The 14955-nt window shown below is 43.7% G+C and overlaps 1 protein-coding gene and 1 long non-coding RNA gene across 4 annotated transcripts in view; one reads left to right on the top strand and one right to left on the bottom strand.

The window, feature by feature from the left end:
* The window catches only part of ADCY10 (adenylate cyclase 10), a 4100562-nt gene that overhangs the window by 3878791 nt on the left and 206816 nt on the right, over window positions 1–14955 (bottom strand). The window lies entirely within an intron of this gene.
* Window positions 9455–14955, top strand: part of LOC144822068 (uncharacterized) — a 50232-nt gene continuing 44731 nt past the window's right edge. The window contains exon 1 of the long non-coding RNA XR_013608548.1: window positions 9455–9580. This is a non-coding gene — a long non-coding RNA (uncharacterized LOC144822068). The remainder of the gene's footprint in view (window positions 9581–14955) is intronic.

Raw genomic sequence — 14955 nt, 5'->3', positions numbered from 1 at the left:
AGGGAGTTTAGAGTGCATAATAGAACTCTTCGTAGCACCAGTATCCAACAGAAAAGGTTCTGACACACCGGATGTAATCACCTCAACATAAGGTCCACTCTGATCTACTGGAACTGAAACAACTCCCTCTCTTTGTCTATGGCTGTCCTAGCAATCATCACCTTCCATATTCTCACCCTCCGCATAGTAGTCATCAGCATAGTACTGAGTCGTCCTACCAGACGCGTTATTCTGCTGATCAAAACTATTCATTGAATTTTGAGGAGGAAAGGGACATGTGTTCTGGGGGAAATTTCCACGTCCTCTACCTCTAGGAGCTTGTTGAACACCTCAACCTCTTGCACCAGAAGCACCATTCATACGCTGTAACAAAATAGGGCAACTATACTTGAAAAGACCCTCTTCCTTACAATATGAACATTGATTGGGGCCTACCAGAGCACGTTGTTGAGGATACTCGAACCTTTGCGAGTTCCTCTGAAACTGCTGAGGTTGCTGATAGTCACGCTGACCACCACGAGGCGGATACGCCTGCTGTAAAAGAACCTTCGTCTTCAATTCTTTCGTTTTCTTGTCTGCTCTATCCTTCTCATCTTTATCCCTATTTTCGTAGTACTGTGCAGTAGCCAATATCTGTGCTGAAGAGGAAACAGCCCAAGAGCTCTCTGAATCTTTCAATTTCTTACACAGCTCGGGAAGCAAATTATGCACAAACTTGTCAACGAACAACAGTTGACCACCTTCTGTACTCATATCTTGACCACTGTGGTCGATAAACATTTCTTCAAACCTACTGAAGAAATCGGACACATTTTCATCTTTCTTCTGCTTACACGCAGACAATTTTCCCAATTCACTCGCATAGCAGGCATTAAAGTCTTCATGTACGTAACAATCTTACCAGGGAGTTCTGCTACTAAAGGCTCAGGTTTAGCACCACCTACTCGTCTGTCATTCGCAGCACTAATATTAGCCCATGTCTCACCTAACTCCTGCGCATGATCCGTATGGCGAATCAATCCCCATAGAGGCTGTGGAACAACATTCCCAAACAACATGTCTATATCAGCTAGATTCATAATGCATGAATCTGCAGTCTGTGATAACTCCTTGTAATACCCTGTAGTATTTTTGCGGGGGTCAGGTAAAGTCTGTTTAAGAGCCAAGACTTCTGCACGTTTCCATGGGACATGTACCCAAACACGCTGAAAATGTGCTAGAACAGCATCAATATGAAGAGCGGCATCGGCCTGAATTGCTTCCTTCCATACCGGAGGAACTTCTCTCATGGGATATTGTCTCACATTCTTTCTAACAGAGGAATCAGGCTCAAACAATGACCGAGAAATACCCTCACTCCTAAACGATAATAATGTCGCAACTGCTTTCTCAACATCGGAACCCACAATCGTGCCTTTTGCAAACTCGAACCATACACGGCACACATCAGGCGGATTGGATTCCAAATCATTATCCTCTAATTCTTCACAAAGAAAAACACACATTTTCTCAAAAACATATCTCTGTTTCGATGCTTCCCATTGACGGAAGACATCCATAACAGACTCTAACGCATATCTTGTGGGGTCGGTAACCCACTTATGCGCCAAATGATCTAATATCTCCCGCTCTCTAGAATCAGGCAATTGACTACGCAACTGTTTGCGTGTTGAAACCGGGGTCATACTTGCTGCCCCAAAGAAAGGAGATAGAAGGCTAACAACAGTATCAGTCATTCTCTGTCGAACAGAAGGAGAAGTCGACAAAAGAACAGGAGGAAAAACAGAGTGAGGTAAGGAAGACGCAGAGGCAGTATCAGAAGGAATATTGGAAGAAGTAGTCAATACAGTAGGCAAAGTTGTAGGAAGCACAGGTGGAGCAGGTATGGTCGGCAGCCCTTGAGGAGGCTGCACCAGAAGAGTAGGAGCCAACTGAAGAGGAGCTGGCGGCTGTGGAAGAACCTGAGGCAAAACAACCGGGGGTTGCACAACTAAAGGTTGTGGAGGTGCTGTAGCACTCTGCATATAGGGGGGTGGCGAACTTAACAAATGTGACATTAAAGGATCTTTCTCGAGTTCCTTTGCTGCATCTTGCTGGAGAGGCGGCAAAACTGGATAGCATTTATCAATTGGCTTCAGTAAAAAGCCAGGTCTTCAGATTTTTACGAAACTCTGTATAAGATTGAGAGAACCAAAGATAGTCAGGAAGAGAGTTCCAAAATCGAGGGGCCTGGAGAGAAAAGCTCAGCCCCCCATGTTTCTTCCTGACAAACCGTGGAACAACCAAAAGGTTCTTGGAGGAGGAGCGTGAGTTTCTGGAGGGAGTGTAGGTTCTAAGCCTGGAAGCTACATAAGAAGGAGCTAAACCCGCTAGTGATTTAAAAATAAGACAACCCAGTTTAAATAAGCATCGATGGGTGACCGGTAACCAGTGCAGTTGCCTCAAAAGTGGTAGAGCATGAAGGTATCTAGACCGACTAAAAATCAGTCTAGATGCCTGATTCCGAATGAGCTGTAATCGGCGTAGTTCATAGGCAGGAATGCCGATATAAAGAGAATTAGCATAATCCACCCGAGAGATGACAAGAGCAAGGAGAATGAATTTAAGAGCCTCAATGGTAAAGAACCGGGCAACCTTTCGATTAGTACGAAGGTACAAAAAACAAGATAAAACGACAATGTTGATTTGAGTGTGCATAGAAAGGTCGTCACTGATTTTTATGCCCAGACTTCTCACAGATTTCACGGGGGAGGGTACAGGGCCAAGAGAAGGAGGCCAAAAATTAGAAGACCAGGGATTGGATGAGCCTCCGAATAGGACTAATTCCGTCTTATCAGGATTTAGTTTAAGGTGGTTTAAGCTCATCCAGTCCTGAATAAAAATCATGGTGTTCTGAGAGTGAGAAACAGAGTCAGGAGAGGCAGAAAACGTAAAAATAAGTAGAAGGTCATCAGCGTAATTGAACACTGTGACCTTCCGTTGACGTAAAGCATAAATATAAAGGTTAAAGAGAAGGGGGGAAAGGGCAGAACCTTGAGGAACACCGCAGGTTACCGTCCGAAGGGTAGAAGAAAAGGAAGAAAGTTGAGCCGCCTTGTGGCGGTTCTCCAGAAAGGAGGAGATCTAACATAAGGCCACCTCTGAGATGCCAGCAAGCCGGACACGGTTGACCAAAAGAAGATGGTTCTGTTGAGTGAGAAGGACGGAAGCCAGCTTGATAGGGATCAAAGTAATCAGAGGCCTCAATAAAAGAACTGAGGCAGTGAGTGACATGTCTCTCTAAAACTTTGCCTAAAAAGGAGAGCAGAGAGATGGGTCAAAAGTTAGATGGAATAGTCGGATCACCTTTTTCAAAACAGGAACAATCTTTGCTGATTTAAAAAGATTAGGGACAATGCCCATAGCCAAAGATTTATTAAGAAGGGCAAGAGGAGGGTCGGGACAGACCGAAAAAATCTCGCGAAGAATGTGAGAAGGACAACTATCGGTGGGGGAGCCAGATTTCGTAGACCCCACCAAACTGAGAAAGTTCTCGGTCAAAATGGGTGGAAAACCAGTGAAAGAATGTATGCTGGGAGGGGGTAAGGGTGGATCAAAAGAGGGCGGGGGAGAGGGAATAAGGAGTTTAATAGTAGAGATTTTTGTAAAAAAAAAATCTTGGAGGGAGTCACAGAGATCTTCGGAAGGGAGAGGTTTGGCTGTGACTCAATCAAGTTTAGAAAGACTAGTCAGAACGGAAAAGATTTTCTTGGGCTTATTAGGGGAGGATAGAATAATTGCAGAAAAATATTGGGTTTTAGCAGTAAGAACATCATGTTTATATTCCCTTAAATTTGTACACTTTACCCCATGTAGATCTCCCCTTGAAATTTATAAGCATTTTCACCATCCCCATTATTGGAATGGCTTCTCTGGCGTATCCTTTTGGCGAAATGTCAGGTTCCAACACATCAAGACTAGAGATGTCAAACAGATCACTAATATCATCAAGATTAATTAAAGTAAAAGGGGAACACGAATCAGCAAAAACAACCAGGGGCTTACTGTTCAAATGAATGGTACATTTAGCATACTTAGTATATTCAGGAGGATTTGGAGAGGCATCATTGTCGGTATCTTTTACTTGAAATACATACTTGGAGGATAGGTCCCCCTCACTGCAAACCACTTTCCCCTTTCACCTGACTGTTCTCCCCATCTCTGCAAACTCTAGCAAAATGCAACTTCCTGTTACACCTTTTACATGTCACATTGCGGGCAGTAGAACAAATATTGTTCGCAAGGTGATCGCTGCTGCCAAATCTGTAGCATTTTTAACCCTCGGTTACTCTGACTGGTTTGTTAACGTTGACTTCTCCGGGTCTAACCTTAAGTATTTCTGTTGTGTGCACCACTGGTGTTGAGAACATTGGCAACTAGTTCAATTTGAGTTTATTTCCTTGATGCACTTTAGTAGTGTGCTCTATAGATAGTGCTACACTACAAGCCTCTTTTAGAGTAGGGTTTTTTGCCAGGAGTTTTTCTTGTACGCTACTATTATTGGTGCACCTGACTAATGGAGAAGTGTGGAGAAGTGTGGCTCACTGGTTAGAGGAGGCAGACCCTGAAGCAGAGGTCAGACCCGGGACCAGGGTTCAATTCCCGACGCGGCAGGGTCTTGAGCCCAAATGTCCACAGACTCGATAATTCTCGCTTCGGTGCCTACTCGAACCACGGGTTTAAACTCTGCAACTCTGGGCAATAGCTTGCTTAATCTCCACTACGGCCTACCCGCGGCGGGATGCCTGGCTTTCACCTTGGGGATGCCCAATATGGGTTATCTCACAGGGAAAAAAATCAGGACGGGTTCCCAAAGCAAGCGCCTTGAGACCCTGCGGTGATAAGGCGCTATATAAGAACGTTTGACATTTACATGACATTGACATAATTGGTCTCTGATAAGGGAATCATTGAGTTCCCCAAAATCACATAACTTGGTTAGACCTCTGAGTGCTGCTATGTAGTTGGTGACGGATTCTTGTTTACCTTGGATACAAATAAAGAATTTATGCCGCTCTAAGACTACATTTATCCTGTCACCAAAATGTGTCTCCAATTTCAAAAGGGTAACTTTAAACTCATCCATATCCTCCTCATCCTCTTCTAGCTCCGTTACAGGTAAGGTGTTGTATATTTTTTTATTTAGCCGTCGCTCTGCGCCCACGTATTATTCTCTGAGATACCGAGTACGATATGTTCCTTGCCTTATAGATCCTGCCCTTTGTCTTACAGACGGAAACCTTCCTGGCCCCCTGGATATTTGCCGTCGATCGATCGACTTTACCCTGTACAATATTACCGCAACGCGGGCTCTGCATCCTGAGTTCGCCTGGATCTGTGTCTCGTTATTTTTTGGGTAAGTCTTTCTTCAAACGTTTAGTGATCCCCTTTAGTATATGTACAAGTGTGGTCATTTGTAAATCACAAAGATCCTTCTATTTTCAGAGTATTCCCCCGCATCGTGGAACCTGACTCCTCCGGCAACTTAAATCCGTACTTAATTATTTTGGACTGAGCTACCATCGCCCTCTTCGGTGAGTACAGGATTGACTGGGGAATGTGAAATACACTTTAGATAGATACATAGAAAGTCTTGGTTTTGGGCCCGTCCAGTAACTATTTATCCATCTTTCCCAGATTTTTTGCTATGGTCATTCTTAGAGATCTTTGAAGAGAATTGCTTATTGGACTATTTGTAGGTAGGTCCTTTGAGGGCTTTATTGTAATAACGTCTAGTGGTCATTCTGCCCCACACCCTAAATTTTGTTGTTCTTATCCCTAAACCTCCCCCCTCCCCCGCCCCATCTCTACATCTTGGGCTCATTGGGAGGGGGTGGATCAGCCCAACCTGGCAGTGCACGTATTGCTTGATTGATCAGTACAAATGCTTGTATGCACGTCTTTTTGTCTTTTTATACGTTGTATATTCTTCCTTATTCATTTTTTCTGATTCTATTCTTTCACTTTGTCATTCTTTCTTTTTAATGTGTTCAATAGTTGTCCTCCCAAGCGCCTTATCCGGGTTTTTTTGCATTAATATATTAATTTACTATCGTTCCTGAAGCTGACTGTGTGTATTTCACAAATGTAAAAGAACATTTAAATATGTAATTTGTTTTTTTAATGAAATGTTTCAGATGCTGCTGTTGTCCCCAACTCTTCCTTAGTCCGCCCTGATTAAGGTGTGGCCCATTTCCAGGCCTGAAACCGAAACACGCGTCGGCGTTTGAAGTTTGTCCCAGATCTTTTTGATTTTGGTCATATACCAACTAGAGACCCAACGGGACCATTGTCATCGTACCATCAGTTGGCAGCTATATCGTGCTGAGTGAAGAGTGATCGATAATGTTTGATGAATGTCTGTTTGAGTGTGATTGATTGTGTAAATGAAGTGATGCGTGGGACACCTGTATGTTTTTTATATATTTATGATGTATGTGTACATTTTTTTATATATATTCTCTAATTTAAATCATGAAAATAATAAAAATGAACACTTTTTTCTAAAAACTTTCTGTGGCTGTATGACATAATTATTGTGCCCTAGTCCGCTTCAGTTAACTATGGATAATTTTGGGACTCAGGTGTAGAGCCCTTATAATTGAGCTATCTAGGCAGTAGCTTTTCATGTTTGGTTGGTTGTATATCTTTCTACCTTGAATACCGAAGTTATGTAATAGGATGTGTTGTTTGCGAACAGCAGATTACCTTTCGACACCTATGGCGATAAGGTATGAAGCAAACAAATGAATCCATTCCTTCCAGTGGATTTCCGGTTCCCCAATCTCATTAAGAAAAGAGTGTGGTTGACTCATAGCTGGTACAGCCATAGTAAAGGTAGAAGATGCTAATACAAATACCCTGCCAAAAAGCTATTATACGAATCACAGAGTGAACAGGGAAAATCAGTACACAGCTAACCAACACTAGTAGAGCTGACATACTGCAGGTAAGCAAGTCAACATAGATGGGAATCCCCACTACTGACAATCACATTAAAACCAGAACATATACTGTTGCATGGGATGCACTTGGATCACTTGAGACCTTAGTATAGGTGTGCACAGATAATCAACACTTGATAGAAAAGAATTACTGCCGCTAAGTAAGTCCACTTATATCGCAACCTAAAACTAAAATGAAAGTCCTCAAAATCTGAAAATATACAGACACATGGGTACGTAATTGGATCTTTGAAGTCAGTAAGGTGTGCGCATCACCGTAGGGTGCACACACTCTGATGGAGAAAGGTGCGTGTGTCAGCGTGTAACTGGCGCCCACACAGAAGGAGTCTGAGGGTAGGTGGTGTGTGTGTCACCGCAAGGAGCGTGTGCACACCTAAACTTGCAGGAAGAAGGGGACCTAACGATGACTGTAAGAGGCGGAGACCATGAACTAGGACTGATGTGCAGATTAAAAGGAAGGGAATGCACAGTACCTTAGGTCTTTGTCAGACCATGTGCACAACGAACTGTAGGGTTGGCAAGACTCGTTGTTCCTCCAAGTGAAGAACACTATTGACGAGGGGAAAGGAGGTACGTAAGTCAACACAATTCGCAATAAGCTCTGCACATTGAGGAAAGTAAGGCCATTTGAGGTACTCCGACCATAAAGCACTTGAAATGGGAGTGCAGGTGTGCGCGAATGGAATGTTAACAACAGAGTGTGTATGTCACCGAAAATGGAGTGCCCACTGGGAAATAGATTGCTGTGGACTTATTTAAACAAGCCAAAGAGGTGTTGGCCCCATATGTTAATTTGGTCAGCAACACTATAGCCACAGATGCACCAACAAGGACTATTTGGAGAGCGGCAGAAATCGTCTCTATCCATAACAAGCATTGGCAATGCCAATCGGTCTCGCCATTAGGATATTATATGTATTTAGCAATGTAGAAACATCAGCGTGGGTGCTGAATCACTTTTGCACTAGAAGTCAGGTTAAGTGCGTATCAATAAAGAAGGCGCTTTTTGAGTCAGCAGAAGCTCTCTGCAGACATTAGCTAAAATGCTGTGTGTCGTGCTCCCCCTCCGCTAATGTGCTGCATAGCTAAATACATACAAGATCCCAATAGCGAGCGCGATTGGCATCGCCAATGCTTGTTAACATATGCAAGCTGTAGTAGTTATTTGCGGCTCCAAGAAGAGGGACGTGAGGCCAGGCAGCTCCTTTGAAGTTATTTGCTTCTTTCTGGCCGTGAAGCACACTAGTTCAAGAAGACCTGTGAAGTACTTAACACCAAGTCCAGCAGCAAGTTTGTAATTATATGTTCGTTTACACTCTGGGAGCATATAATCAAAAGGAGACCTCTGAACTGTTTGGCTGCAGCTCCACCAAAACGGACGCTAACACAGCCACCAACTTAGCAAAAATAAAAAATAAAAGCGTGTTTTGTGTGCTGCAAATTATAGGTACAAGTACTGCAGCTTAGGGGATTTGTGTGCGACGCCGTTAATATATGTAAACATGTCACAGGGAACGAAAGGATGTCAGCCTTAGTGAAATAGCACAAACACTTAGGGGCAGATTTACAAGCCCTTTGCGCCACTTTTGCGTCACTTTTCCCATGTTAAAAGTGGCGCACGGGCTTGTAAATCTGCCCCTTAGTGAGCCTACTGAAGAAGAAAATGGTGTAAACTAAAAGTTACAGGTTGTATTCCTTCCGGTTAGTGGCCTGGCTTTATGTGCAATCCGTAATGTGAGCACTGGTCCTACTACTCTCAAGAGACATTCATATAAAGATGAAGTGAAGAGGATGAACACATAGTTTGGAGTATACATGGTAATTAGTATTTCTGCAGGAACCCAGGTCTAAGGAGCACTGCGCCCGGCTATGAAATAGTTTTTTTTTTTAAATACAGCCTATTTATTTTGTCACATCCAACTCTCTCGCTCAAGCAAATGCCCTTAGTAGTGCTCTTGAATACTTGCTCCACCTAGAGTGATGCTAGAAAAATGTTAATTTTCAGTATTGCAGTCCCTATTTGGAACCACATAGTTTACACTTTAATTCACCAAAGATGGTGGGAACAGATTTTATCCCAAACACGCATGCTCCACTAGCTCATTCAGCAACAGGCGGAAAATACGATATCCGAAACCCTGATTTCAATGTGGGCACACACCATGTTAAAATGAATGGTTGGGATGCATTAGTTATACTTTGTGACAAGATTTTCTTCCCACCCGTCTTGAGCGGCACTTCCAAGTGTGCAGTTTTTGGGTGCTCACGTGTCTCGGACTCATTCTTCTCCACACGGCCACTAAGCAAAAAGTGCAGTGTCATTGCTCCACCTCGGTATTTCTTCGCCCATTCCTCCCAGAAGCCACCTCGTCCACTACTAGCACTTTATAAAGGAGTTACGAGAAGGTTAGAAACAGAGGCAAGTGATAGAAGGAGCATTGCGTGGCAGAGGCGAACGGTTGCTGTGCTTTAAGATACAATATATCATGACACGGTGGGGAGAAAAACAACATTTGGGGGCACTCAGTGAGGACTTGTAGAGCTCACAGCGGCTTCAGCCTTCGTTCACGGCTCAGGTGAGACAATTAACTTTTCAAGACAGGTCAAATTCTATTGGCTGAAGAGCCCCATGGATCTGTCCACCTCCTTCATGGCTGCGGCTCACCGGCTCTGTTCCCTTACCTCGCCGATGCCAAGACTAGAGCCGGGTTCAGCAGTTCCAAAGTCGGCAGCTGAGGCCGTGATGCCACATCCTCGCCACTTTTCACAACCTATGCACAGTGTACGCGCTGAAGCGATACAGTGACACCTATCTCCTGTAAACGAGTGGACACGAAAAGCGCTTGTTGTAATGTCCTTTGGGCACCAGCACACAGTTTGTGCACTCTGGCCGCTCGTGCAAAACCTTCCTTTCAGAAGCGGCTTGCATTAGGGTCAAAAGAACAACACGAGGCAGGAAACAAATCAAATAAAATAAGCGGGCACCATGCTAAAATGTTAAGTGCGGCGCCCATGATTAATTAAATGAAGTGTATGGCGGCCGGTGAAGCAGGCGCTATTGTGATAACAAACAAGCAACAATGGGGCAAATGAGTGGAAAGACGCAGAATCCACAGTGTTTCTGTAGCCGTGAGCTGCTCACCCCGCATTACCGTGCTCCTCCAGCCCCAGCACCCTGCTGGTACCAGGGCCGGCTGCCTGCGTGCAGATAGATGCCCTGGAGCTGAGACGGGAGACCGACTGCCCTCTCCGGCTCTGCCCCTACATGTGACGGCACACTGGACAAACCTTCAGATTGCACTTAGAGCGCTCGCTCCAGGCAACTACCTGCAGCATACAGGGGCAGGTCACGCATGCTTTGTGAAGAGCGCTGTTAATGAAAAATTAAAAACATCTTGAACAACTGCTTTGGACTCTGCTTTGCGCATGTGTGGATCGTAAGAGTTGAAACCCACATCTGTCTGCACTCGATGGTAGTTTTCAGAAGCCGTTTTTAGGTTTCGACTGGCCGTAGCACTGCGCAGCAGTGCTCGCACAGGCGAAATCTTATGATACTACAGTATGGGGCTTTGTCCCGCCTCTCTCTTCCATTGGCTAGCTCCATAAATGGAGGCTAGCCATTGGAGGAGATTGGTTGTCCATCACTCTTTCCACGTCAGGACGCGATTCGGGGGCATTTCTGGGTCTTTTTTAAGTCCCGCCCCTTTTTTGTCATGCCGCATGTTCCCGCCCCCCCTTCCGCTGTCCGTGTCTCCGTAGATGTTTTAGTCAATTATTTTGAAGGCAGTGGCGCTCCGCTGGTCATCTGTGGACGCCTTGAAGTCTCACGTCTGGGAGTTGAAGTTTTCCTTCAAAAGACTGCCCCTAGCATTATAGTGCTTCATTGAAATCGAAGAACTACCAGCCCCAGACAAGCAATGGCTTGGTATGTTTACTGGTCTCCATGGCAACAGGAAGCCGCTCGACGCTCCGAGGATGCACAAACTGTACTCTCTCGTAACAATAAACGCTTTAAGCACAGTAATTCAGAACAAATTGAAACACGTAAAAAATGCAAATATGCATTTAAACGAAAAGATGTAAATAATGTTTGTGATGTAACATTTACGCTTGCCCGTGGATATCGGATTTTATGAATACATTTTATGCGTTGGTCCTTTCTTTGTGCCTACGCTGAGTGCACTTGACTGTGAAGTCCGTCGCCTCTTTCACTGCGGAGTATTGTAAGCTGCCTGTAACTGCTCTGCTGCAGCGGCAGGAGTGTGGCTGTCACTGGAGTGTCGGAGATACCGCAGCGGTGCCCCCTCCCCCGCTGTCCCAGCTCGGCAGCCCCGGAGAAACCCGAGGCACGGGCAGGAGGGAAATATTTCACAGCTGATTTAACTCGGGCTCGGCACAGCCGAAGGAGAGAGCCCGGCTCAGCAGGATCAGAGCCCTGTCAGCAGGAGCTGGACACAGCAGGGCATGATGAACAGGTTCAGAAAGTGGCTGTACAAACCCAAGGTAAGTGTCCGTCGTGGCCAGACTGGGGATGCCCAGTCAGCATCACGTCAGGGTCGGTTCAACCTTTGGCGTTTTAAGTCGCGAGTCCGCCAAAATATGGCGAGTGATGGGGCAGACTTTTGTCATTCATCAAGGTGTGGCTGTCACCTCAGAACTGAGCCACCGACCCTCACCCTCAAACTTCACTATACCTCGATAGTCGTGATAAGCATGGGATAGGTCATCACACTTGCAGTGTCCTTCGAGCACTGGGCGTGGGGCGGTCTGATGATCGGGAATTGGGGACCTCAGACACCTACTTTATAATCCAGATGAGGTATCTGAAACTAGCTCATGGGAACCCCACACCCCTACAAACTTCCATTAGACACTGAGCCACCACTCGGTGATGTTACCACGCACATGGAAGTGCTTTTGTTAATGACCGGGGAGCATGCCCATAAGTCTCTGGGTGGGTATGGCAGCGCGTGCCCACCCCCTCCTGGGGCCATCATCACCCTTTTGGTTTTGAGTGTCGGTGGGACGTTGCCCCAGCTCAGAGATGCCCACGCAGCGCCTCGCCACCTGGTTCTCTGGGCCTGAGATCACCTGCCTGAGTCACACCAGGCTCCTTTGTTGTTGTCAGGTCGGCGAGTTTCCTCCCTCCTACCCTCGCCGCCATGCCTGGGGCTGGTGCGGTCTTACAATTGAAGTTTACAGCGAGGTGAACATATCTTTCATGCCATCCTCAAGATTCTCATTTGAAAAGGATTTCCTGGCGGGCGCAAAGCCCAGAAGTGCGTCTTTTCATTTTTTTTTTTTTTAACTGTACAAGGTTAATTGTGTGCTCCATGGCGAGGTTGTTGTTGCCATTTGTGGGGCTCTGTGTGTGTGGGGGGGCGCTGTGTGTGTGTGTGGGGGGGCGCTGTGTGTGTGTGTGTGGCTCTGTGTGAGGGGCTCTGTGTGTGTGTCTCTGTGTGTGAGTCTATGTGTGTGTGAGTCTCTGTGTGAGTGTGTGGGTGCAAATGCAATAGGTCTCGCATTTGCAAGAGATTAAGCTATTGGCATTGTAAATGACAAAGCCATTTATTTATTTGTTTTCAAAACCAACACATAAATAAAAATGTTATCATTTACAATGCCAATAGCTCTAACTTTGGCAAAAGCGAAACCGTGGCATTGTAAATGCTTGTCTATTATTGCAGCTCTGTGAAAATGACGATGTTTGTGTTCAACGAGCATCATGCATGAACATATGACCAGTTACAGAGAGCAATGTCATTAAAATTAAATGCGCTGAAAACAAAAGCTGTGTTCCAGTCACAGGTTAGTCCTTACCCGCTTCCGTCTACACCCAGAACTTTAAGATTTACAGTGAGGCTGTGAAGACCGTGCAGAGGAACGCAGTTAATTACAGTCTCCAAAGGCAGTGATTTTTGTCAGGGCCTCTCAGGAGCCGACCAAGTAAAACATCCTGGGTTGCCTGGCGATGGTAACATTCGCCATCCGTACACATACACATGTACACACACACACACACTTGTACACACACACGTACACGCGTACACACGCACACACACACACACACACACATTCATCAATCGGTGCCAAAGTTATTCCCAATAGAATGTTGCGGATTTCCTATGGAAACTAGGTCCTAACTATAACTACCTACTGGCGACCGCCAGTATGTAATAGATACATATATGTATCTATCTACCTATCTACCTATCTATCTATCTATCTATCTATCTATCTATCTATATATATATATATATATATACATATACATATTCACTGAAAAAACCATAGGTTTCAGGAGTTATATAGTTAGGAATTAGCTTTTAAAAAACCTTTGAAATTCACTCAAAAAACTATAAGTTTTAGTGGTGTTATAGTTAGCTGGACATTTTACTCATACAAAACCATTGAAATTGCTCCTATATAGTTAGTTGTACTAACTATATTTCGCGCACCCGCAATCCACTGCTGATGATGTCACATATTAGATCATTCATGACATGGTCAGTGACATCACTGATGACATCTCAAATGACATCACTGATGACATCATCCAGTGAATGTGGTTTGCTTCGTTATTTAAATATGCATTATATATATAGCAATTTGCATTGAAGAATAAGTGGAAATATATAAATAAATATTTGGATGGAGGATTTAGTAGCAGTGTAATTGACTGTTTACTTGACCAATTTATGTCTCACTAAATATAGTGGGTAGGGACTAAACTGTGAATATCTGTATCACTTTGTCAGTTGTTGTGTAAACTGATTCTACAGTTGGTTACTAGCTATGTGAAAGTCTATATTAGTTATTGATTAGTTAACTAAGTATTTGTATGGGAGTGTGAAAGTGTCTGTGGTTCGGTGGGGGGGGTGTGACTGTCCAAAGATGTGTGAATAGTTGATTCAGTAGATATATGAAGTTAAAACTACATGTTCTAACAGTTGTTTGGGTGAGTGAATATCTTTATGGGTGTGGTGATGAGCAAATATATTTCTCAATGGTACAGGTCCAACAAACTAGAAAAATAAAAGGCAGTGTATGTGTCAGTTGTTGTATATAAATAAGTATACATAAGACACAATGATTGTGTGAGTGACTGAATGGATAACTGTAATAATGATTTTATAATTCACTAAGTATGACTTACTATCTAAATGAATAGAAGAAGTGGTGTTTGTATAAGTGTTTTCCTAAGTAAATATGTAAGTATGATCCATTGTTTGCATAAGTGAGTAGGATGACTTCATATGTGAATAGGATGCGTGCTATTGTTTAATGTCGATATAGATGTATAAGTATTTTTGATAGTGTTCTATTGTTCATTGACAGCATGTATGAGTGAATCCATAGATAAGTGATTAGATGTGTGTATACATCTATGAATCACGGAGTGGATTTTTAGATACTTGTATTGCTGTGACAATGGATTTAAATATGATACTCTGTATTTTACAAACAGTGATGAAAAATTGTAATAGTGTATGAAAAGGTGTATCTGATTGTCACGTGGATGATGTCATCAGTGATGTCATTTGAGATGTCATCAGTGATGTCACTGACCATGTCATGAATGATCTAATATGTGACATCATCAGCAGTGGATTGCGGGTGCGCGAAATATAGTTAGTACAACTAACTATATAGCTATATAGGAGCAATTTCAATAGTTTTGTATGAGTAAAATGTCCAGCTAACTATAACACCACTAAAACTTATAGTTTTTTGAGTGAATTTCAAAGGTTTTTTAAAAGCTAATTCCTAACTATATAACTCCTGAAACCTATGGTTTTTTCAGTGAATTTCAAAGGTTTTTTAAATGCTAATTCCTAACTATATAAGGCCTGAAACCTATGTTTTTTTCAGTGAATTTGCAAGGTTTTTAAATGCTAATTCCTAACTATATAAGGCCTGAAACCTATGGTTTTTTCATTGAATTCGCAAG

This window comes from Lissotriton helveticus, chromosome 3_1, assembly GCF_964261635.1.
Source record: "Lissotriton helveticus chromosome 3_1, aLisHel1.1, whole genome shotgun sequence".
Classification (NCBI taxonomy): domain Eukaryota; kingdom Metazoa; phylum Chordata; class Amphibia; order Caudata; family Salamandridae; genus Lissotriton; species Lissotriton helveticus.
This window is presented reverse-complemented; position numbering and strand designations above follow the sequence as displayed.